Genomic DNA, 27,525 nt, shown 5'->3' with positions numbered 1-27,525 from the left:
GGGAGAGTCAGAGAAGTAAAAAAACAATTATGGTATAAAACCATAAGGGCCACCATGGGGAATAATGGTTTGACAAAGGAGGAACATCTAACTTGGACAAGAGGATTGGAGATATGCAGAGCTCACTGGCAATTTGGATGAATGTAGCAGCTAGTGGCCCAGGCACTACAATCACTTATTTTCATGAAAAGACACACGATGGGAATTATTTGTGAACAGAATTGCAGCAAATTGAATATTGATTTTATATTATATTTCTTAGGGACTTAAATTCTTAGCTTAACAGATAGATGAAAATCCTAATTAGTAGCAACATCTTTTAATGACTAATTCAAATTGAGATTTATGACCTGATATAAAAAATTATGTCTGGAAAAATATTTCAAACCATGATAAATACTGAGCTGTTAACAAAGAATCACCAAATTGGAAGATAAATTTCAGGAACAGATACAAGAGCAAATAGCCTAATTCCATAGGATTAAAAAACATCATGAGGGATAACATGTGCATGGCAGAGCCCATACTCTTAATAAACAAATGTAGACATGAAAAAAATCATTCTTATTAGATGAGATTAAATGATAGGGATAGAACACATTAATTCAGAAAACATTTTAAAAATGGAAAATGTGAATAGAGAATTTATTTTCTAACAAGGATTGGTAAATTTTTTTGAATGTTTGCCAAAATAGAGTATTCTTGTTATGTGTGTGCCTACAGACTTTGATGTAGAAATTCCCTCCTGAAACTTACCAAGGGTAAAAGGACAGGCTATGGGTTTGGACGAAAGGAACAATAGTGAGGCATTTGTAATTTTTTTTTTCTTGTCGTTGTGTTATTTGAGGATAGCTACATCTTCAAAACCTACACCCAGATCAAAGAGAAATAATTCAAACATGATTTAGAATAATTCAAACATGATTTAGATTTAGCCTGCACTAGTGTTTAAAGATGATTTCGGGGGCATTGAAATAGCCCCGAGAGTGGTAGGTGAAGCTACTTGGAATCCTTTAGATGCATATATATGATTTTGACCATGGCTCTTATTGTCGAAGTTTACCAATCACCTTTAACTGCCAAAACAAACAAAAACATAAACTAACAATAAACTTAAAACAAATACACACTCAAAAGTAGATGTACTTTTGTCTAAAACTAAAGCTTCATTCTGCAGAGTATCTGTTATTCCGGAATCAACACATAGTGATTAGAGTCAGCTCTCATGATCTTCGTGCAAGGATTACATCTTTTATATATAAAACAATACTTTGGGGTACATTCTAAACATGCAAGAAAGGTAAATTTACCTGGTTTGTGTAAAGCCTTTTTCTCTCCTAACCAAAGATTATTTTCCTTGTACCTGTCTCCGTTTTCCCCAAATAGGGGCATGGAAGATTGACATGCATGTATAAATTTCTTTGCCCTGATGAATACCACAAAATAAATAAGCAGATACCAATTCTTTGTGAGATTTTCTTGGTAAGATTTACTTTTAATTACAAGTGAGCTCAATAATCCAGGTCTAAGGAATAAATTCTTCCTCTACAATTAGAAATTATCTATTTAAAAGATTGGCTTTATTGACCAACTTTATAGTGGCTAACTTCATAGGATATGCATTGGCTGCTTGCTGAAGGAGAATTTATTTCTCCCTAGGCATTGGGCTGTATATTTTCCTAGTTATTTCCCATTAAAATGGAAAGACTTACTTTTGATAGTCATATTTTTAAGTTATAAAATTGTTATATCCTGGTATTTCCTTGTTATTTGTGACCTTAGAGCAGGAAACATTTTCAACTGTTTTTCTTTATATGAAATGGAAATAGTCTCTTTTCATACTGATGGAAGATATTTGAGTTTAATCTATGCATTGTACTAAGTGATGACCATCAGTTTTCATATTAGTAACTATATTATTGCTTTAATATAAAAATGATTTTCTTACTACTAATCTAAACTAATATTAGCAAAAGAGATGATGTGTATAAAAGCCCCTATTACAAAATCCAATATATTAATTGGTTGCTTAGTTTAGCAGGTCATTAATAAATTGTCTCAGTTTGAGTTTTCAGTCCAAACTCTACCGAGCAGTTTCCAGGTTATTCCCATTTTATTATTCCCATCTTTTTTTTTTTTTAATTCCACTTCTCTGTTTAATCCCTATCCTCCAACAATTGAAAGGAGAAGGATCACTATTGCAAATATCTATTAAAATGTGCATGGTGTTGCTGATTTGCTGTTATTTATAATTTATTCTTTCATTTATTTATCCAGTATCTACTGTTTCTGTACTGTTTTGGGCTTTTTACAGAGATAAATTAAAGGAAGCTAGTACCGCTCTTAAGAAGCTCATTTTCTAGTGTAGGAGTCAGACATGTGAGCACACAAAGATAGGAAGGAGAGAGAAAAGCTCTGCAAGCCAATCATGGAGACTTACGAGACTGAGTATGAGGAAACAGGTAATCCAAACAGATAATGTGAGAAGACACTGGGTAAATGCAGGTTGGCTGGATGTGAAGTCCTAATTCTTGGTTCTCAAATTCCCTTTCTCTTTCAAGGCCACTTAACCAATGATAGCTGCCAACACCTCTTTTTGTTTCAGGAGTAGCTCTGTGGTTAAATTAATTTTGTTGATTAGAAGAGAATTCCTGTAAGGGCATACCTTTGAATCAAATAGCGAACACAAAATAGGTATTAACCCAGTGAACTCTGAAGGGGAGTGAAGGAAGAGACTGGCGAAGAGGAGTGGCATAGTGATGTACTGAGGTAATGCTCAATCCTGAAATGAAACTACGCTCAAAGTCCAAGAGATATATCACATTCAAGTAAATGCATGTTGTTCTGTAGAACAAAAACAAGTCTTTAAAGGATCAGAGTGGTAAGAGGTGACCCACTTCATAGATCTCTGTACCATATTCAGGAGTCTCCACCCCCACCCCAGTCTTCAATGGTGAAGAAGTAAAAGTACTGCTGGGCTTTATGTAATTCCCAGGGGGGCAGCCAAGTCAAAATTAGCATTTTGCCCATAAATCAAAGTAAATTGTATTAATTTGGTTGCAATTAGAGTGAGACTGATAAGTGGAAGCTTTCAACTCAAACATCTGTGGAAGCTGAGTTTTTATATTAGACTTTTAAAATTACATTATAAGAGTAATTTAAATCATGGCTTACACCTGCTATTTAGTAACGCTGATTGCAGAAGGTTTAATAAGTTTATAAATTTACCTTAAAAGTGACATCACATTTACCAATAACGTGAAAGTTCAGTGATTTAAAAAGGAGGAGGGAGTGGGGGTTCATGGAAAACATTAGAAACATTAAATTCAAGATACCCAGTGATTCCTGTTGCATAACTAAAAATGCTATTTTTTACTATTATTCCATGCAGCTACCTATTTAGAAGTTTCCCGTGGCCATTTTAATTAGCTTTCCCACCACTCCTGTGAGACAGGCAGGTTGCATAATATGTTGGGTTAGATGAATCTGGCTATGGCTGAACTATATTTTTGTAGAAATTTGACGTTTTGATGGTGTTGAAAGAGAACCCCATATCTCTCCAGTCCATTTGATAATTCATCAGGCTGAGGCAATCAGAGGTCATGCTATTACCGTGATGCACATGTTAACAGCATGCTCAGCAACTATATCCTCCCAATATTTTCTCTCACTCTTAAAGGCCTCTTTTGTCTCTTTAAGTTTGCTTAAAGGCAAATGCTTCACTTGCTCTTAGGTTTTAAATGTGTCATTTTCCGAAATGTAGTTTTCTGAAATGTAGAGAAAGTCCTAATATTAAAAAAAAAATTTAATCACAATATTACTATTGTAAAATGCTGACACATCAAATTGGATAAAACTCTTTGCCTGTATTAAGTAGCAGCCATCTGAAAAAAGATGATGGGGAAATTAGAGATAGTGACAACTGAAGAGCATGCTTTTTCCCCAGCACACAATTACAACAATTTCAAATTTGTTTTTCATTTCTATAAATTGGTTATGTGACCATATTTTAAAGTAGAGTGACTTGGGAAATCAGAAACCAGAATATCATCAGGAAGCATTCTCATAATAAGAGCTGATCTAAGGACTATTCTGCTATATAAAACAATAAATTAGAATAGAAGTCATATTGTCTTATTTATCCAGGCAAGACAGCTTATGATTCCAGCTGATTTGTGTTGAATTCCAGGATGGATCCTTTAAAACGATAACAATAAATTGTACTGTGTTATATTGATCTATAAGATATTTTATAAAATAAGTGTAATAAACATTTTTTTCCTCTTAGTGAGGAAAAAAAAGAAAATCCCTCAACTAAATTTCCTTTCCTAAAATATGTGTCTGTCTCTCATATAAATGGGGGAGAAAAAGACACAGTGACCTATTAAATCAACAACAAGAATTAGTTATATTTAGTGTTGGCCACTGTGTGATCAAGTCAGGGTTAGGGTAGGATTAAGTTTCAAGATAGTGATGGTAAAATGTGACACATACATCTGAGAGCAGACCGAGAACAAAGATTTGAAGAGAGGAATTATCTAAGACCAACAATCTAAAATCTGACAATTACCTTAGAATTATCTGGGACCCACCAAGTCCCAACCCTACTACTAAATAGTTAGAAATCATTTATTAAATACTTATCAAGTAGAGCAAAAGGATAAAGAAGAAATAAAAGGTCAATGTATTGGATGGTGAACTTACTTTTTAAATAATATATAAATACATTTATATTATATATGTATATGAAGTTATATATATGAAATCTTCCCAGTCTCTATTATTTCTTATTCATCATTCATTTATTTATTCATCCCTTCTTTATGTAAAAAAATAAATACCCATTCTAAATAGTTACTATACTAAGTATTCGCTTGCAATCATATGGCAATGACGAGCCAGTGAGTAGCAGTAAGTGATTTCTGGGCATTGTTCAGGGTATGGTTAACCAATCAACTCAGTCAGCTTTCTGCTGCTATGCAATTCTGACAAAAGACCTTAAGACAGGGATTGGGATAAAAAAGCTAAAAAGGGGGCAAGAGAGAATTTGCAGAGAGAGAGAGCTGCAATTATCAATACATATCTGTAAAATCGTAGAAATAATCAGAGGGCTGAAATTCCTATTCAGTAGGAATAGAGCCCTAGAACCAAGATGGCAGTGGAAGGTTGTTTTTAGTTTTTTGTTTTAGGTGGGAAGGGGATGGGACATGGACAAATTGTGTTAAAAGGTTAGGATAGAAAGGCAAACTGACTATTATGAGTTTTTCCTGATCAGGTTAGGGACTTTAAACTTTACCTGAGGTTAACAGGGAGTCAATGTTAGATGGGTTTCAGCATAAAAGTGGTATAATGAGATTTGTACGTTAGAAGGATTTTTATGGCTCAGTATGGGGAATGGCTTAAAGGTAGTGAAACATGAAAACACTCTTATAGGAATCTAAGAAGTAATAATGTTGACTGCAATTAGGGTAGTTACTAGTAGGAAGCAGAAAATTGTGAACACTTTTCATGAGCGAAACGACAGACTTTTTCTTATCTACCACCATAATACAGAGCCCTGAAGATGGTAGCTATTCAGTAAATATGTATAGGCAACCATGAAAGATTGTATAGGCCCATCACAGACTCTATTCCCATGAGTAAATAATTTGTGGGGATTTTCAGCAGGGAAATGGCATGATCTGAGACATTTTTGAAGTTCCTCTCTAGCTGCTCTACATAAACATGAGACGAAGTGGTAGGAAAAAAAATGGAGCAAGAAATAAAACAGGGAGAATTATCAGGAACTTCCCAAGTGAATACTTTGGGCTTGAACTCGGGCAATGGTATACAGGTGGTAGAAAGGCTTTTATTTATTTATTTTTTTTTAAAGAGAGAAAGCACATGTTTGAATGGGGGATGGGGGCAGGAGGTGGGGCAGAGGGAAAGGGAGAGAGAATATTAAGCAGGCTCCATGCCCAGCACGCCACACGGGGCTCAATCTTACGACCCTGAGATCAGGACCTGAGCCAAAATCAAGAGTCGGACGCTTAACCAACTGAGCCACCCATGCACCCCTAGAAAAGCGTTTTTGAGATATAAACCACCTACACATGCTGATGGATGAGCTGTGGGTAAAAGAGGAATAAAGAAATCTGATAGTTCTAAACATTTCAGTCTGGAAGCTAGGTGAATTGTAGGGCCATTCCTCAGCTGTAGGCCTCAGAGCAAATTGTGGGGTCAATTACTCAGCAGTAAGCAATAGAGAAAAAAAATTGTGAAAAGCCATGATGGAGGAAACAAACCAAGAACACAGCATCATGCCGGGAAAAGAAAAGACAAAGAACCACAGTATCATCAGATGAAGTGTTTCAAGAAGAATGGGGTCAACATGTTCAGACACTGGGAGGTAAGGTAAGGGTGAAGATGGAGAATTGGCACAGGTATGACACTGACAGTTTCTACTGCACCAAATTGTGAAATTGTGGAGATTCAAGAAAGAGTGGGAGAAAAGAAATACAGTGTTGACAAGGTTGTTCTAGAAAAGTTTTGCTGACACGGGGAACAGAGAATGGTGTAGCGGCTGGAAAGTTGTGGAAAGAAATGATGCCCTTGTCCTCTGCCACTCCGAGAGTGAAGACTGGGGATAGCATGGTATGTATATATGCTGATGTGGATTAAAAAGGGAAACATTTGATGAAGGGGAAGAGATTGAGAGAAATTGCTGACTTAGGTTGTTGAGTTTGTTAGAAGGGATGGCTTCTTGTTAATGTTTGGAGGGTTGCCATCATAGAAATAGGAACGAAGAGAGAGTAACATGCAGGTGCAGATATAGTAAATGTTGGGGAGAGGATGTACACGTTCTTTTCTGTAAACGTCTATTTTTTTTGGTCTGGAAATGACAAGGAAAAGCTCTACATTTCCCCAAGTATCGTGCAAATTAAGTGGTAGAAAACAAACAAAGGAAAGACAGCTGCTTCTTGAAAGGATTTCTCAGGAATCCATTTTATGCAAGGGCAGCTTGGTTGCATGAAGGAGATACTCAGAAAAGGAATTGAGGGAGTCTGTTGATGAGGACATATTTTCAGAGCTGGAAGAAAGGTCTGGGGAGGGGCTCAAATGAGCTGTGTGCAGCCCATAATGGGGATAGGAGTCCCAGTTCAAACTGATGCATTTTCTTGAGACTGGGTGGTGTCATACATGATGATATTGAAATACTGGGGAAGAGTGGTAGTCTGACCAGGAGAAAAAAGAGTTTTGTGGCTTTACATCCAGTCTTTTGGGGTCAGTGATGAGGTGTAAGACCGAGCCTTGTGGGCTTCATAAATCCTGCAAGGGCAGTGCCTAGGCAGCTGAAGGTCATTTGTGAACACACTCTATACCAATTCACATGCCCTCTCCTTTAGTTATCTTAACGCTACTACAAGGATCGTTAGTCTGCCACCTCATAAATTAACATTAGCGAGTTTAAAGTGCCTTTACCCAAATTTTCTGAGATAGCCTTCAATCTAAGTTGTCTGACTTTATGGTCTGTACTTTCAGCCACTTCTAAGTGGACCCAGTGAGGGGGGAAGGTAAAAGATTTAACCGGCACACCTTTCCCAATTTCTCTTTTGGAGTTAGTGAAGTTGTCATACTTAAGGGCAAGGTCACTGATTTCTATTATGTTCTCAGCAACTTACTCTGTATCTTGGACAAATTACTGAAATGTTTTCCAGTGTTTGATTCCTCCTTATTTATATGTAGACAGTAAGGAACCACTTAATTACTTATAAGATTATTATGAAAATATAATGAGAACTCACTAAATGCTCATTGTTTATCATTAAAGGTTCATAATTCTGAAATCCATACATTCTGAAAAACAAAAACTGTTTTTGTAAATACTTGACATTAAAACTTGACCTGAATCTACATGGGACTTTTTTACCCTTTATTTGTTCCATTTACTGTAGATGTTCATATATTTGTCTGAAAAAATATTAATGCATTTGATTATAGGGTGTAGCTAGGACCCCTCTGAGTTATAACATGCAATATTTAGAATATGTGCTTAATTACTTTTCTCAAACTCTGAAACTTTCTGAATTCTAAACAAATCTGGCTCCATAGCCAATGAATGTTTTCTAGACCATTTTATTATCATTACTCATTATCCTTTACCAGGACATGTTGTGAATTTATGTGATTATGTGAAATGACTAGTTCCTTTGCAAGATTTTTTTAAGTCCTAACATAAGTAGAAGAACATGATTAACATCAGTAGAAATATTTGGAGCGTTTATGCAGAAATAGAAGAATTGGAAGTTTAAAGTAGGGTGCAATGAAATGGAAGCTTTTCTGGGTCAGGCTGGCTAGTCGGCTCTCTCAAAGCCTGATGAGTTGCGTGATATACAGGAATTTGCTCCATTCGTGTGTCTAGCTTTAAACCTTGTTGCTTGAGAAGTCTGTCAGCTCTTCCTCCAGAATGGATGTGTCACCTGGGGTTTGACACACCTAAATGAAGCTCATGAGACTAAGGTATAAACTATAATGCCAGACTGGTGCTTTCCAAAGGGAACCATCACTGACAATGGAATCAGATATACTTGGTACAGAGTCTCCCTATAGGCAAAGAATGTAGAAACCCAGATTACACTCAAGGTGTCAGTTTAAAAATTTACTGATAGGGGGATAACACTTTCGGTCTGGCACATGGGAAGACAATAACATGCATAGCTCTGTGTATTTTGCATAGAATCAGAACAAAAGAAGAGGGATAATAATCTGAGTTTAAATGTTTAGTGGCATGTGCATGAGATGAACTGTGGATAGTTTCATACAGAGCATCTTAGTAGAGATAGAAGAGGCAAAGTCTAGGGCCAGCAGCACCTCACAGCTCAGCACAGCTCTGGAATGAACACTGCAGAGATTCTTCTGTGCGAGGCTCTTTGTATTCTATGCCCTACAAACTGTCACACCCACTTAGAGAGTGGATTCTTTTTTAGAGATGATAAATAATTTGATCAAGTTATAATCACATTGTGCTGGCCTGTGAGCCATTTCTTATCTTTTCTATGATTCATTGTCTGCTGATGTCTGTGTTTAATTAGCAAAAACCAGTCTTAGAGGTCTTCCCTCCACCTCCTGTTTCTAAGATCCTGAGGGTTCTCACATCATAATAAGGAAGAACTGAAAATATGAACAATGGCCATGAAATGCGGAATCGGAGGACTTGAGTTCCAGTGTTGATTTTGAAACTTATTCTAGGATGAGAATTCTTACTATAGTTCTTACACATTAATTATGCAAATGGAATATTTTAGTATGGCCTCACATACTTATTTTGATAATCAACTAGACAGTGCATGATAAAAGAAACTTGAGAAATATGAAAATCTGTTCAAATTGCATTTGTTTAGCTCTCAGAATATATTGCACACTCTCTATATTCAACTAACTTTTGTTGAATGGATAAGCTAATCAAAGAGTCAATCCATCTATTAATCACTGTGTTTTGCTGTACTGGAAGCCACAGGTTGGAGGTTCCTGGTGTGCATAACTTTACCCATGGGTAAAGTGAAAAATAGCAGTAAGACAGTTGCAATGTACTGTCTTCTATGTATAAATAGCCTTCTCTTAAGTAACATATATTCAGTCATTGATTTCAATTGACTTTGTTGCTCAACACTCTAGCAGCAACGATGCTGCTTAATCACTTAACTCTTCTATCTGTTGTTCTGGAAACACCTGGTGTGCAGGTTGCTTGGTCTCACGAGTAAATAACTTACTCACTATCATCTGTGTCAGTGGAACATAAACATCTGACACTGTTTTTCCTTAAACTTTCATAATCTAGGATGCATTATTTGCTCTATCATGAAGAAAAAAAATCTGTCATCTATCTTGGATTTTAAGGAAATTTGAAGTTGTTTCTTATTAGCTAGGGAAAGAGCATATCATGTGTGCACCCTCTGTGATTTATTCAGAAAAACTTCCACAAAACATGAACCCTAGAGATAGCTGTTACCTCAGTTTTTGGTTTTCTCTCTCTCTCTTTTGCTCTTTTTCCCTCCCTCCTTCTTTTCCAATCCTCTTCCTTTCTTTTTGTCTTTTCTCCTTTCTTCTTTATTTTCCTTTCTATTATTTTATTTTAATTATATTTTGTAGGGCCTGGACAATTAGAAATTCGGACATGCTACAGTAGGCAAAGGAGAGACATACAGTGTGCATCTCTGAGAAATATTGAGAATTATCTTCTAAATAATCTTGCCTTTGTACGCTCTTTGGGGTACTTCACTGTCAACCAAAGGGTGAGTGGCAACAACTGTGGTCATCTGCATCTCCTAGATGACACTGGAGACCTATAGAAGGAAGTGAGAAACTGGGGGTGAATGTGGACTTGGCGTGCGTCATCATCTGGAATACTTCTAGAGATCACTATAGATACTTCATAAAAAACTCTCTTTTCAGTTGAGTGAATATTGAATAAATGAGGACCTCTGAAGCATTAGTTCCATTATGCAGTGGTTGAGGTGAACACTGAGGGAAAGAAGTGTTAAAAAGGAAGTTGATGTTTAAAAAGACCAAACATAAAACTACCAATTAAAATCAGATCATACATGTAAAGACCTCAGTAGATAATAGTTGCTCAATAAATGCTATTTTATTATTTGTGTCGACTTACAAAATATTCTGTAGTACATCATTTGCATGGATAGATTAACTTCAAGAAAAGAGAACTATGGCATTTTCCTTAATGTACCCATATAAAGAAAAGAGAAATGGATACATTCAGCCCAAGATGATAAACATAGTGGCAAAATCAATGATAATTAAGACTTAGATTTATTTTGAATATTAGAGAAAATAATGCAATCTAGTAGGTGCTATAAATAAGCTTGTTTTACAGAAGAGAGAGCTGAGACAGTTTTAGTAACTTGCTCAAGATCTCAAAGGTAGGCAGTGAAAGTCAGGATCTAAACTCTCGCCAGCTGATTGTGATCCAAAAGAAAGGGGAAGCTGTTACCTAGCCCAGAAACTTAGACATATGCAACTCCAACTGTCTTGCTATTCAGAAGATGATCTACTAACTGTCCGTAGGTTAAAAACTTGGAACACGTTGTTAAACCGTAGTGATCAGTTTTATCTTCACTCTCCAACATTGCCCCATCCTTGCTAAGGGAAGAGTTAGTTATGTTTTAAGAAAAGCACAAAATTATTTGTATAGGAATTGAATTGATACTATTATATTTTAATATGATTAAGTGGCTGAAAAGAAAAGAATTTAGCTAACCCAAGAGACTATATCCCCAGGGCAGCTTTGAGGACGGCAGGTGCCTTTTAATGGAGAACATTCTAAAATGTTTTTAATTTTCAGATGTATCTACATGCTCAAATTGGGCTTGAAGTTCCTTGGTTTCTAGAAATGAAATAGTTGTTTTTGGGAACAATACCCATTTTGGTAGTCATTTGCTATTTATCATATCTTTTAGAGAAATAGGAAAACAACAAATACTTAATTTAAATTAATAGCTAACTCAGTTGCTTTTGAATGCTTCCAAAAATTGAGTTTATCACACAGGTAACTCAAGTTCCCAATAGAGGGAACTTCTGTGTCTGTTTAGTACTATTCAAAGGACATCCGAAGATAGGACTTTAACATTCTCATTGGCAAGAAAGGGGCCTTTCTCTGTTTCATAATTCCTCCTTAAGGAACACTGTCTTATATCTTTATCCAAGGAAATTTTTCACCAGGACAGCAAAGTGGCTTTCTCCCTTGCGGTCACAAACTATACCTTAACAGTTTTGAGCACCCACATATTAGAAGGCCATTTTGGTCAAGGTTGATCTCAATCTTCTAATCCTGTGACTGTAATTCCTATAACTTTTGACAGTAATCATGCTATATTCTAAGGAGAAAGTATAATCTTGTGATTTCCATGTTTAATGACACAGGTATAATTTAACCAAGGTTGTTAATAAAAGATTAAAAAATCAAATTAAAGAATAAAACATTCTGGGCTTTTTCCTTCCAGAAACAAAATATATCTGCACTTTCGCATGTCACAAGTATATTTGCAAAACTTTCTTTTCCTTCTATGCATACAGACCATATTTTTCAATAATTTTAATGGAAGTCAAGCCTGTACAAATAATTACCTGAGTAGTATGTTTTTATATTTTATACTATTTTATTTCGTGAATGTTGATTTTCTTTTCTGTTGAAGGGAATGCATGGTTCCATTTGCTTTCATTTATTATCGAAGGAGGAAAATGGTCCATATTTTTTATTTTATTTTCACTTCAAAATAGTGTAAATGAACTAGTTGGATCACTTCACTCTTAGCACATCTATTGTTAAGATATTCCTTTCGGCGTTTAACAGCTGACTGATGCAACTTTATTTGGTTGGGTCAGTAATCCAGAAACCAAAGAGTAGGATTGCTTTGGGTGATCCCAGTGGGGCTACTTTGAAACTTGACTTTTCTTCTCTATCCTTCCAGGGACCAGCTTTTCTGTTCTAACTTATCTGTATTCCACAAATAAGGAGTGATGTGCCCTGCCCCTTTCTCTGTCATTGCTAGAAGCATCAAAAGAGGGGTCTGTAGCATCAGGAGGAACCCTTAGCAAACAGAAACTTAACTGATTTCGGTTTAGTGTGGCCACCTTTACCTTGAGACTACCTGTTCAGCTAACTTGGAAATTTTTTTTTTTTTTCCTTATCTAGGATGCCTAAAGAAGTTCCTAGAGTAGTGGTTGCATTCTTTCCCTCCAGTTCTCACTTTTCTAAAATTAAAGCACATTGGAGCACCTGGGTGGCTCTGTCAGTTAAACATCTGCCTTAGGCTTAGGTCATGATCCCAGGGTCCTGGGATCCAGACTTCCTTGGGCTCCCTGCTCATCAGGAAGTCTGTTTCTCCCTATCTCTTTGCCCCCCCCCCCCCATGTGCGTGCTCTCTCTCTCTCAAATAAATAAAATCTTTAAAATAGAAAAAATTATAAAATTAAGGCACATTTATGGGATTCTTTTGGTTTTTTCCCAGGAAGCAAATGACTGCCCTTCAATTTGGTTCCATTTTAATCGAATTAAGCAGAGATCCCTTGAAGATTTCAAAAGCGGATGTCTTCCTTCTCTATTAGCAGTGCTGATGAAAGTTTTCTCTACTTTTATAAACCTTTGTTCATTTCAGTCAACTTCTAATATCAAAGGAAGGGAGTTTTAGTTGCCTATTGTGAAGCTATCACTAGTCTCTGAAGGTGTTCTATAGAGTAAGCTTTTGATCTTTGGCGTCCTTAGATTATTCAGTTAAGTTGCTATATCAGGAACTGGCATTGTTATGCTTCACTGGACAATACAGAAGGATTGTATAATCAGAAAGCAAGATTATAAATCTCAAGTATTTTCTATTTTCATCTTAAATCCCTTGTTAACCTCACATATGCAGTAGGAGATGGTGCTTTATTGATTAAAGAAATAATTTAAGGTCTAGGAAGTACATCAGTAAGAAATAAAAGGTCTGGGGAAAAAAGCTTTTATGGGGACTGGCTTTACTGCATTTTCATAAAAAATACTTCTAAACCGAGGGGTCAAGTAAACTAAATTTATTTATTTTTGTCATTCATTTAACAAACACTTAACAAGTACTAACAGTGTGCTAAGCTGTGCGTAGGCACTGTGGGAGATATAAAGATGAATGAAACACAGTTTCTACCTGTAAAACTCTTGGGGGAGATGAGAAATATGTATAAATAGCTTGTATACAAGCTCAAAAAATGATGAATGTCATAAGGAGAGCATAAACAAAGTCTATTGAGTTCAGTAGTTGTAGAGATTACTTTCCTGCTGAAGGTAAATGTAGAAAACATATGCATAGATGCATGTATGTGTGTACACGCACACATATACATGTTTGTGAGGCTTTTTTATGTGTCAACCTTTAAAATGTTAACCAGTCGTTAACATGATAAGTCATTTTGGTGGCTTTCATATATAAACCAACAAAATTACGCATGTCCTGATAATAGAACCTAAGTGATTGAAAACATGACCCTGATTTTAATAATGTTCAAAGAAATGTTTTAGTACAAATATCAATTACAAGACATGAAACATATGAAATGATTAATAATGAGCAAAATCAACTTCTCGTCTCTTAGCGAATATCATAAAAACATACCCATTTATATCTAATTATTTAAAAAGTGGCAAAAATTAGGAGGAAAACCAAATCATTTAAGAGAAAAAAAAAAAAAAAAACCCTGAGAACAACTGATATAATATTGAAGTGGATATTAAGTGGATGCTAAAGCACCCACACATTTGGTGAGTGCTTTAAATAATTTGAAATAAGGTCTTGGCCCAGTGGACTTAAAGCATAGAAGTTTTGCAAACAGCCCTGGCCAGCTATTCTTGTCTCTGTGCATAGACATGGAGCAAATACATTTTAATTATATCAACACAAGCTTATGTTAGATTTAATGGATTTTCAGAGAGAACAACTTAAATATGAAGGATGCATCCAAGCAATTTACTAATAATTGTCAACTTATAAAATTCTTTAAGTTAACCAAAGAGCCTTGAGAGAAGTTGTAGATGACGTGGTCTTTTCATGGGGATTGGTACTGTAGCTTAGTCCAAATGATCTAAATTCAAGCACTGGCTACTATGGGATCTAGCAATATGATTTCAGGCAAATTTTTAACCTTTCTGAGCCTTGTTAGAAAGTTCCACAGTAGATATCTTAAAGCTAGGATAATATTAATACCTATCTCATTCATTGCTTTAATAATTAAATGAGTTTATATATGTAAAGTTTAAGACTAGTGTTTTCTCAGATATTAATCCTCAGTAACGCTTCCCTCCAAAGCAAAAGGGAAAAACTGACAGTAAGGACGAGACAGAGAAAAACACTAATATGGTGAAATTGATTGGCACAAATATCACAATAATTATTTTCTTTCCTGCATGAGAATCTGGATGAGATCCAGACACATTATAACAGCATAAAGATAAGTTCCTTGAATTTTTATTCAAATTGATTTTATTTTTACACAATTAATTTTCCTTTCCTCCAGTCTTTTCTTACCCTAGATTTGATTTTTCTGGTATTCTTGATTTAAAATTATGAGTTGTGTTAAATGAAACATAAACTTTTATCTGTGATAGAAGATAGAGGGGTTCCTGAATGTTGTACTGTATCCAATACTTCATTGCAGTGTGGTTGTCAGATTAAATATGGGACTCCTGGTTAAATTTGAATTTCAGATTTAAAAAAAATGAATACTTTTTTTTAGCATAATGTCCCAAAGTTACACGAGACATGTTACGTCAATAAATTGTTTATCTAAAATTCACATTTAACTGGGCATCCTGTATTTTTATTTGATAAATATGGCAACCTGGACTGTAGGAAGCCCACTAATCTCCAATGTGTCAACCCTAAAACAGGTTAATCAACAAGTAATTCTCTATATTCATCTGCGTCTCTGCTGCAGCCTTCTTCCTTTAGACCATAATCATTCCAACTATAATAATTCCAACAGCCTCCTAATCGTCCCTGGCCAGTCTGTTCTTCATCCTGTAACAAAAGTGATTGTTCTAAAACACAGATCTGATCACAGTGACTTGCCTGCGAAAAAGTGGTCAATGGTTCCCCAGAGCCCTCTGGATAAAATTTAAACTACTTAGTAAATAATGCACAGGAAAGCCTTGGGTGATCTAGGACCTGCTTTCCTCTCCAGTTTATTCATTGTGAATTAAACTCCACCTACAGTGAACCTCATTCTGTCTTGAATCCTCTGCCTGAAAAGATCTTCCCCAACCTTCCCTTCTTCCTTGGGTTAGCTCCTGCTCACCAATCTGAGTTATGTGCCTTTTCTCTTAGTGTTCCAGTTTTAGCACTTTCTAACAATTATCAAATAATGCTGCAATTGCCTTTTTCCCCGTTAGTACCCTTGGTTGACTCTGTGCGCTGGGAAAAGGGACTGTGTCTTTTTTAACTTAATGCACACTGTTTGACACATTTTTAAAGTATGTTGAATGAAGACAGAGCTCTTTAGTTTAATAATGTATCAGGGCAGCAGGTCAGATGAAATGAGAGTGTTTTTGAAAAGCTATAGCAGCAAAACTAAATAAGGCTCTTAGTCACCCTTTGTGTTTTGCCCACCTTTGATTATTCATTGGCAACACAGTTCTTAACAGTCTAGGTAAGTGACATCCAATTACTTGTTTAAATACTGTATAGAATTATAGGCTGAAATCTTTTTTTTTTTTCATTGAGGACAGAAGTGAACTAACATGACCTGAGAAAGAATTTCCTTACTTTTAACCAAGACCTTTTTAAAAAAATTTGATTTAAAAACAATTTATCATTTAATAGGTAGCTTATACACAATGTTCAGAAAGTATAAAGAGCGTCTGCTCCATCCACCCAGTCACCTACTTCCCTTCCCAAGATAACCATTGTCAGTTTCCCCAAGTGCCCTTCCAGAGACATTTTATGCATACACAAGCAATATATGCAAATAGGAACACACATATATTTCTATTGTTTCTATGGGTAATTAAATCTTCAACTAGTAAAGAATATAAAGTTATAAAGCTATCATCTGACCTATTCAAGCAGTGGATTTCATGAGAATAATTTTTTTTGCTCGGTTTCACTGTTTCGATCAGTTAATTAAGTAATTAAATATTCATTAATAAAGAATTTGTAATGTCCTGATTGCAATTTTAAGTGGGTCATGTTCCACAAAAATATGCTCCATTTCACTGTCTCGAGTTCTTAAAAATTTAAACAGGCGGCCTCTCTGAAGATTATATATTTCCTTTTGTTTTCAGGGTTTTTTTTCTTCTCAGTATTGCATTTTTGAATTTCCTATTTCTCTAACAGTCTTTGTACTCATTTTCAATGCCCAAAGGGATTAAAAATTAAAATAGGATTTGTTTACAAAGTATATAGAATTGGATGTATTTTAACAAAGATTAAAATATAAATAAATCAAAATTTTCTTAAAACAATGACATTTTTCTTCTAAATTATTAAAAATTATATTTTATAATTTGTCTCTTAATTTTAATTACTATAAATCAAAATTATAAATGATGTCTATATCTAGATCATTCTTTTTAGCTTTTGAAAACAAGTCAAATTTATAACATTTTTTATAATAAAACTATTTGCAATTTTATCTTTCTAGAGTATAAAGAATATTCTGGTTTCCAATGTTAAGAACAGGGATCACACTTCACACATATTATGTATGAACCTTCTTATATACTAATTTACCAATAATTTGAATTATTTTGTACTGAAAAATTATTCCCAACTGCTTTGTACACCTTGTATGAAAATGTCAGTGATGTGTGAGGAACCCTGGAAGCACAAAATGAAATAATAAGAAAAAATAATGTATGCTCCACCTTTCTGGGAAATGATAGTTCAATATGCAAGAAGCTATTACCTTCAAACTAATGTTAGAAGTAAATACATGTTATTATCTCTCAGCTAAACCCATCCCCTGCTCAGTTCTCCCAACAGTGTCCAAAATATCATCCATCTCCCAATGCCATACAACACACAAATTTTTATAGCACTCGGTTAAAGTTGTTTCATGTTTAAAGGAATAGGGCTGAAATGTGAAGAGGTGTTTCCTGGCGTCTAAACAGTATTATTATGAAAGTGGATGTTTAAAATTAAGAGTTTTCCTGTGCTGGACCTGAATGCTAGATTCTGAGTGACAAGGCAGCTGTGTTCTTTAGGACATGTGTTTGTGATATGCTGAGCCCTCTAAAGCCCAAGACTCAGAGCAGGGACCCCTCTTAGCCAGGTAGCACCAATATAGTTATTGAACTGTCTTTGCTTCCTAATGATGATTTCCATAAAGGCTCCCCACTGAATTCACAAAGCCTAGTATAGGAAGGGAGAAAGGGAGGAAGGGAGGGAAGGAGGAAGGAGAGGAAGGAAGGGAAGGAAGGTGAGGAGGGAAGGAAGGTGAGGAGAGAAGGAAGGTAAGGAAGAAGAAGGTAAGGAGAGAAGAAGGTAAGGAGAGAAGGAAGGTAGGGAAAGGAAGGAAGGTAAGGAAAGAAGGAAGTTAGGGAAAGGAAGGAAAGGAAAGGAGGCTCTTCTTTGTATTTTGTTCAGGCAGAGAATTGTTTCTTCTCGTGGTGTGATGGGACAGGTGGGGGTTTGTTAGCTCATTCAGCAATATTGTCTTGAAATAGAAGTTTTAAGTACCTTTTGGTGGTAGGTAGTTTGAATATAAGAAAGTATCAATCTTTATAAGATGATTACCCAGGAATAGATTTAAAGTACCAATTGACTTTGCTAATCAGATAGCACAGAAGAATTCACAAATATCAAGGCCTTTTAAATCGCTTTTGTGATTTGGTTCTCTATCTAAACAGAGGTGAGGCGTAAATAATCACCTGATAATCCCCTGTTTGGAATTACCCACCTACTAGTTACTTTTGGCTTTTTAACATAGTTGGATGGTTCTACCTTATCACAACTCTGTTCACCTTTTTTTTTTTTTTTTTTTTGTCCTGGCTTTAGGAAGATCTTCAGTACCTTTCCTGCAGGTAGAGTTTGATAAGTAATTCAGTCCCTTAGATTTTCCAAATTTCTTTTTGGAACCAAACCAAGCAGTTTTCAGCTCTTTGAATTCTTAACTCTCTTCTTCTGTAAGTGTGTTAAAATATAGGTACAATAAAAATGTAATTAATTTAGGGACACCTGCGTGGCTCAGCCCATTAAGCATCTGCCTTAGGCTTACTTAGGTCATGATCTTGGGGTCCTGGGATCCAGGCCCACATTGGGCTCCCTGCTCAGTGGGGAGTCTGTTTCTCCCTCTCCCTCTGCCCCACCCCCCATTTGTGCGTGCTCTCTCTCTCTCTCTTTTTCAAATAAATTAATAAAATCTTTTAAAAATGTAATTTTGTTTGGAATGCCAGCATGATTGACACCCATTTAAACACTAATACTTTAAAATTTTTACATAGTATTTTTTTTCATGCTCAATTACACTTTTTTTTAAAATAAATTTTAAGATACTTGTGAGTACATCAGTATATTGATGGACTTGTGGGAAATCCTCCATAGTTCAGAACCTTACTCTATAAAACCTATTATATCCTTGGAATTTGGTGATATGTTCTAACTTCTAATGAAATAGTTATATTAATTGGTATTTATGTCACCTAAATGACTGTTTATAAAACCCTTCTATTTATATATGGAATTTTAAACTAAAATATATATGCAATGAAGTATGAATATTTATATAAAATAGCACATATAAATATTTGCTATGTTGCATATTCATTTATGTATTTATTTAATTCACTGAAATGAATTAATGGCATAATGAATTAGTGACATAAAAAACATCCGCTAAGATGCCTGCTTTGGGAAATGTTGACAAAAAGAGAAAACATCCAACTAAGTTCCAAATTTGAAATACAATTGACACCAAACTGATTCCTACTATTTCATAGCTAATACTCTTTAACATTCACTAAAAATCATTTGGTGTGTAAATAATTGTAATAGAGATAGAAACTTTATAGATTAGCCTTGGTGAGAAATAGTATTTATAAATCTCAAAACGCTTACATTACATGAACTGTAACACAACTTCATGAAGGAATAATAACGGCCCCACAGAAATGAAAGGGAGAGACCGTGCATGAGAAAGAGAAACTCTCTCAGATTTATTTTCCCCAGACCAGGGGCTGCCAGCTCCATCTGTATTGCTGTCACAGTTTTGAATGTCTGGTGTAGAGAAATAATATGCTGGCCTTGTACTTAAGAGATCTGTGTGCCACCAACTGCACAGTGTGACCTTGGACAAGTGACCGAATCTCTCTAGACTTGGACTAGATTATATTTATGGTCTGATTCAGCTTTAACATTCTATATCTAATCCAATCTTTTCTGTGAAGATTCATTTCATTCACTTCTCTACACACAAGACTTGAATGACTGTTCACTTTCAGAAACCCTTACTTTTTTTATTTTTGTGAAAACTGAAGTTACTAATCTGACTTTTCCTTTCCTGAAGGTGGGCATGTCCCTTAGTCTTCCATTACACCGTCAGGTAAATCAATTTACCACACAGCAACAACAAAGGCCTTCATCTAGTCAGGGACAAAACAGCTGCAGCAAAAGAGTAATTTGAGCAGAAAAAGAACAAGGACCTGATCTAACCCCAGGTCCTGTGAAAATACCAAGTAGAGAACCATTGCAAATATACTGTATCATATTTTTGTTTCACTGTCAAGTGAAGTAGTATGTAATACAAGTTTGAGGATATTTTGATATGATCATCTCTATTCAAAAGCATAACACGGTGGAGTAATTTTATTAACTATTAGCCTTATGCTTTCCAACTCATTACCACGTCCCTAGTTTTTATGTAATTTATCTCATCAGGTGGAATGACTTCCCTTTAGGTAAGCTAGTCCTTGTCAAGCACTGTGAAGGGCCCGAGAGGTTACCTTAGTGCAAGCTAACAGGTTAGCCTGCCACGCCTTCATGGGAGCTGGCAGAAGGTGCATGAGGACTCAAGGCACTGCACGCAGCATAAGCTTCATGTTCATATGCTTCTTTTGCCCCTGATACCCCCTGGGATAATAGGAAGTCCAGCTTGGTGATGAATAAGCAATCAGTTTGTGTGACAGCTAAGAAACAAGCTTAGGAAACTCCAGTCTTTTATTTTTTTATTTTTTTAAAGATTTTATTTATTAATTTGTCAGAGAGAGAGCACAGGCAGGGGAAGTGGTAGGCAGATGGAGAAGCAGGCTCCCTGCTGAGCATGGAGTCCAATGCGGGACTCGATGCCAGGACCCTGGGATCATGACCTGAGCCAAAGACAGACGCTTCACCGAATGAGCCACCCAGACAGCCCAGCTCCAATCTTTTAAAGAGGGCTAATTTGCAAACCTGTACAACTTTGCCCAAAATGGAGACATCTGAGACAGCAAAGAAACCTGCACTTTGCTTAGAAACAGGAAGGAACATGTGGGATCCATGGAGAATTCTCCACCAGAAATCCTCATAAACAAACCAAATTCAAAAACAAGAAAACTTAGAAAATTCACCTTCGTGTATAAATCAACATGATTATACAAATTAGTATATTTCCTCTTTCTTAAGGAAAAAGCAGAAAGATGACATAACCAACCAAATCTAGTCATATCTAACATCTATTAAATGCTCATTATATTCTAGGCATTTTCATATATACTTTTGCTCTAATTCCTAAAGCAGCTCTATGAGGAATATCGTACTATCCTCAGTTGCACAGTTAAGGAAATTTAATGTTCATACAGGAATATGACCTGCTTCTTGGTCATAAAATCATTCCATAACAGCACTGGGGTTTAAATCCAGTATAGCACACTGAGAAATAAATATATGAGGCCTTAAAATGAAGTGGTCGTAATAACCACCTTCTGATTACAAATTTCTTTGTTCTATTGACTTATTAGATGCACTGAATTTACATAATCACCTTGTTAAGAGGCAGTAATGTTCACTATATAAATGTGCTAAATTAAGACCAAATAGATCTATAGATTTACAAAATCAGTCACTTACACATATCTGATAACTTATTGAAATAACCACTCTAACACCATTATTTCCTCTCTTTTTGTCTTTTAGTAGTTTTAGGACAACTTGATGAGGAACTAGGTTCCATAGCATATCTTCAAATATTTTCTCTTGAAATAATCAGTTTATCTTCTAAGTCAGAACTTCAAATTTTAATATGTAACATTATAAATATATTCTAGGTATTTATTTTTAAGATTGGAGTTTACTGATTAGCTTGGTATATCTTGTATTATCAGTGGAGTGAGAGAGTTTGAGGTTCATACCTTTCCAAAGCATGTTTTAAAGTAATCTTTCTGATCATTTTAAGAATAAAATAAAGCATGCTTATTCAACCTCAAGTTTTTTGTTAGGAAACTACTCCTGTTTCAAAGCTCATGATTGCCATAGGACAGCTGCCCAAGTAGTCAATGAGAGAGTTAATCGAGGAGCAAAGAATTATACTACACAAACATTTTCAAAGCCAACAATAGCTAAGAGGATTTGTTCTTTACCAGTGAATCTACTTCAGAAATCTCTTTGGAACCACGGTAAACACAATTCTATTCCCTTGCCTATTGTTAATGTTGTTGTTAGTTAACTTAATTTTGGCTAAGCCCTAAGGATAAAAGGTTGAGAAATGTACAGTTAGTATTATTAATGGAATTTATAAAATCAGATGGGTCATTAGAGTGCAATCTACTCTGGTCCCTTTTGAAGAAATCTATTTTCTATTATCTCTTGATCTGTTTCTCAGGCTCAAATTTTAGCCTACCGAGATCCTACTGTGAGTGTTACCTCTTAAAACGCATTGCCCAACGTGATTTTTTTTTTTTTTTTTTTTTTTTTTTTTTTTTTTTTTTTACCTTACAGTGTTTTCATTCTTCACGTCATGCTTCCTTTCTTTGAGGCCTTTTCACCGGGTGTGGCATTTAGAGGATTAAAAGAAGTCCAGTATAATTGGGGATTATTAGATCTTTGTCAATGCCTATGACTGGAGAATTATAATTTTATAGTTTTGCTCTAGCATGTATGATATGTATGACATGTGAAATTTGTCCTTCGTGGAGATGAATTTTACTTTGTAGTAAGATAAAGCCCACATATATTAACCTGAAATCTGAGTTTGCTCCGTCTTCACCTAATTCCTTCACCAATCCGTTGCCCCCATCAAAACTGGTTTATTCGCTTTCCTAGAAATATTCTTTCAAATTCCTCTTTTTACCAACTTCTTTTCCTTTTCACCAAAAGGAGATAAAGACAGATGTGGCTGAACTTAGGTCCTATCTTTTGTTTAAACTTCTTGAACACACCACACCAGTCCTCAGTGATCTTCTCGTCTGGTCAATTTCTATTAGTAGCCGGAGAAGTGGTGATGATTAACATTTATTGGGAATTTAATATCTGTTCATCACTGTACAAAACACTTTCTCATAGTGACCTAATTTGTTAAGTTCTTTCAAGGAAGATTGAGAAACTGGGTATTGGAACAGTCGAATAATTTGGATAAAGTCACACAGCTCATCAATGTTGGAATAAGGATTCAAACCCAGTTTTTCTAATTCAAGACATCACATTCTAAACTAAGCCATCAAAGTATATATATTGTTTTTAGTGATCCCTGTTTTGTATTCTTTTTATCTCCCTAATTATATCACCAGATCTTTGAGGGAAATGACAATGTCTTATTCGTTTCTTGCTCCTTCATAAGGCTACCTTCTTGTATACTGAAAAGTCTTAATGAATATTAAGTCCTTAGTTGAACAGCTGATATAGTGAATTGTAAAACATGTTGTTTATCAAAATACAAATATTAAAAGTAATAGTAAAACAACCAACAGTAGCATATTTATTCTAGCATATCTGTCATCCATTTACATCCACCTCTTGTTAAATTAAGCCCTGAGGCAGTGCAGCTGAATGTAGTGGTCCTCATATTTTAGCTTGCATCAGGTCTCTTGGAGGGCTTGTCAAAGCACAGACTGAAGTCTACACAGAGTTTCTGATTCCATAAATCTGGAGTAGATCTGCTTATTTACATTTCCGACAAATTTGAAGGTGATGTTGATGCTGGTCTTGCAGGAACAGTGCACTCTTTGAGAAATCACTATTAGTGATTCCAGAATCAGAGTGGCAGAGCTAAAACCCCAACTCTATAGCTTATACACTGTGTGAAACTGAGCAAGTGATTAGTATCTCTGGGCTTCAAGTTCTTTATCTTTGTCAAGGGACTATCAGAGTTTTGTGTTGGTTAAATGAGATAGCATATATATATTGCTTAGAACAGTGGCTGGCACACATACATATAAGGCTCAATAATTATTGACCATATTTATTTTTTATAGTAACTAGAATTACGAAGTTGCAGACATCTAGATTACCAGCTCTTAGACTGACTTTTGTGTGTAATATAAAAAGCAAAGCATTAAGAAGTAGACTCTGAGCTGTGATTCTCAGAATAGCAGAGAAGAAAAGAATAAGGAATGAGAAAGTCATGAGAAGGCCTTCGTGGAAAATCCAAACAGTGGTACAAAGAATACAGAGAGCCTCATAGGGAAAAAGTAGCTGGGAGAAGAGAGAGAAAGCAAGATGATTTAAAAAGGGACAGAGTAGGGATGAGAAAGGTAATTTTTAATAAATATGGGATGCAATATGAAATGTATGAAATCTAAGATAAGGGTTTTTAAAACTATGACTGCTTTGGGGTGCCTGGGTGGTGCCGTTAGTTAAGCATCTGACTGTTGATTTCGACTCAGGCTGTGATCTCAGGGTCCTGGGATGGAGCCCTGCATCAGGCTCCATGCTCAGTGGGGAGTCTGCTTCTCTCTCTCTCTCCCTCTACCCCTTCTTCCACTCACACCTTCTCTTTCTCTAAAAAAAAAAATAAATAAATCTTATAAAAAATAATAAAAAAATAAACTATCACTGCTTTTTGTGTAGTTAACAAGATCTCTAGTTTTCTCAGTCATTCGACATTAAGTTATGAAACATGAAATTGGTATAATATCCAAAACTTAATTCGAAGTACAGAAATAGCTCAAATGTTCTCCCTATTCCTTGCGAACATGAAAGCAGTAAAATTAGGAACTGAGGGAATTTCACAGTTTATTTTTCCAAATGGAGAATCTGCCTTCTTTTTTTTTTTTTTTTTTTTTTAGCAGAGGATGTATTGTACCAGGGTTCTATTCAAATCAGTTTCTTCAATAGCAAAAGCAACCATGTAATAAGATGTAATAAGATAATGTCTAAAGTTACAATAGATGTGGGTTTGGTATGGATAGTACTTTACCAGTCAGCCCATTCTGAGATTAGATCTATTGTATACTTAGATTTCAATTTAAACGAAACATTCCCCTCTGTTTTTAATGAGATCGCTTTATTCTAATCTACGACAATGTGAGGAGAATATACAGCAGTGGCATGATTTCTGACTTACACAGTTTTAGGTAAAAGGTCATTCTGTGGCCACTGTTGTGAGAATATGTTCCTGATTATTTTTGCATACCTCGTGAGGCTGATGATGGGGTAATAAAAATGGATTAACATTGCCAGGACTTATGTAAAGGACAAATACTACTGCCCATGTTTTTCACAGTAGAGTCTGTGGGTGCCTGCCCCAGAATCACACAGGATGTTTGGGAAATATTTAGGTCTCTCGGCATCTTCCAGAACCACTGACTCGTAATCTCTGGGAGTTGACTCAAGAATCCGTTGTTTTAAGGATACCACAGGCACTTTCTCTGAGCCCATAGCTAGCTGATGCTGACAGCGGTGAGCTTCCTGGGAGAATATACATGGTTAAAAATAAATTACATTTTCTTCCTTTAGGTTAGAAAGCGTTCAAATAAATTAAGCATGTTAATCGGTGATAAAATATCTGCTGAGAGAACAAAGCATATTTTAATATTTTATATTTAGCTTGAAAAATGCTGCCATATTTTCATGTATGCCACAGATTCAACATGAAGAATCTTCAGAGTATATAATAAACCTGATACATGAGTCTTTACCATGACTTTAAAGACAGTAGAGGGGCACCTGGGTGGCTTGGTCAGTTAAGTATCCAGCTTCAGCTCAGATCATGATCTCAGAGTCCTGGAATCGAGCCCTCTGTCTGGCACTCTGTTTGCAGGGAGTCTGCTTGTCCCTCTCCCTCTCACTACCCCCCTTATGTGCTCTTTCTTTCTCTGTCTCAAAAAATCTTAAAAAAAAAAAAAAAGACAGAAAATGTCTAGAAAAATGTTCTCCTCACCCAAATATTCTCACTCTGAAAATATCTAAATAGATATTCATATCACATGATAACAATATGGAAAAAATATATCCTATAGTTTATTATTCTAATTGAGAAAGTAAAATGCCTTCTATTGTTATATGTTGCATATTATATTATAAATTATATACATTGCTTTTTTTCAAAAGTCCATCATCCTATCATAAGAAACTAAGAATGATCTTAAACATTCTTTTTCTGTGCAAAAGTATGTATGCATGACTATAGAGTAAATATCTAGAAGTGAGTTTATTGAATATTGTTTTTTTGAAAATACCACTAACCAATCTACCTAAAGTTTAGGACAAATTGCATGTACATCAAAAGACTGAAAGAATCAACTCTTTTTCCAAATTCCTACCCACATTAACTTATTAACAACCTTTTTCATTTGTACTTGCCATATGGAGAGAAATGGTATGTGTTTATTATCATTTGCATTTATTTCCTGATGAGTGATATTGCAGATTTGTATGCTTATTGGCTGTTTGCGTATGCCAATTCTGCTACTGGTCTGACTTTCTCTTATTTCTAAGAGGTGTTTTGTTTTAAAACATTTTGCCCTCTTGCTGTCGTATGGTTGTCAGTTTTTTCTGATTTGTTAATAGTCCTTCAGCTTGGTTAATTATATTATCTATATACGAGATTTAAAACTTTATGTAATCAGATTTATCAATAGTTCCTTTTCTGCCTTTGTGTATATACCATGCTTAGAAAATCTTACTCTGTTCTAAGGCTGAAATCTCTAAATTAGAAATCTCTCTTTCTTTGGTGTTGTCAGAAACTCATACTAATGATTTATACTCTCTACTACAAATACTTGGTTTACATCTACTTTTACTGTATTTTTTGTGTTCCTCCCATTCAAAATAATTGCTTTACCTAATCATGAGGGTAATTCATGTAAAAAGCTTAGAAATTTCAAAAAAAAATTTTAATATTCATAATATCCAAATACTAAATCTGCCACTTGTTAGTGTATTTTATTCACTTGTTTTTTGAAAAAGATTTCATGTATTTATTTGAGAGGGAGAGAGAGAGCATGAGAGTGAGAGAACACACGAGCCAGGGTGGTGGGGGAGGGGCAGAGGGAGAAGCCAACTCCCCCCTGAGCAGGGAGCCCATCAGGCTCCATGCAGGCTCCATGCGGGCTCCATGCGGGCTCAGTCCCAGGCCCCAGGATCACAACTTGAGCTGAAGGCAGACGCTTAACCGACTGAGCCACCCAGGCGCCCTGTATTTTATTCACTTCTTATGTTTAATCAGTTTGACTATATTTTTACCTCATTGTATATATTGTCTTATAAACTAACTTTCTTAATGGGACATATCTCCTCTCACCTGAAGTTCCTTGGAAACATTACTTTAATAGCCATATAAGCACCCCATTATATAGACATGCTGTTAAGTTTTAAGCATAGTAATTCAAGTTTAAGTTTGCTATTTTATTAAAAATTGTGTTGTATATATTTTTCATAGTCCACTGAATAAAATTATCATTATGAAAAATTATTAGAAGTTGAATTCCTGGGGTGCCTGGGTGGCACAGCGGTTAAGCGTCTGCCTTCAGCTCAGGGCGTGATCCCGGCATTATGGGATCGAGCCCCACATCAAGCTCCTCCGCTAGGAGCCTGCTTCTTCCTCTCCCACTCCCCCTGCTTGTGTTCCCTCTCTCGCTGGCTGTCTCTATCTCTTTCG

Source organism: Ursus arctos, unplaced genomic scaffold, assembly GCF_023065955.2.
Source record: "Ursus arctos isolate Adak ecotype North America unplaced genomic scaffold, UrsArc2.0 scaffold_8, whole genome shotgun sequence".
NCBI lineage: Eukaryota > Metazoa > Chordata > Mammalia > Carnivora > Ursidae > Ursus > Ursus arctos.
This window is presented reverse-complemented; position numbering follows the sequence as displayed.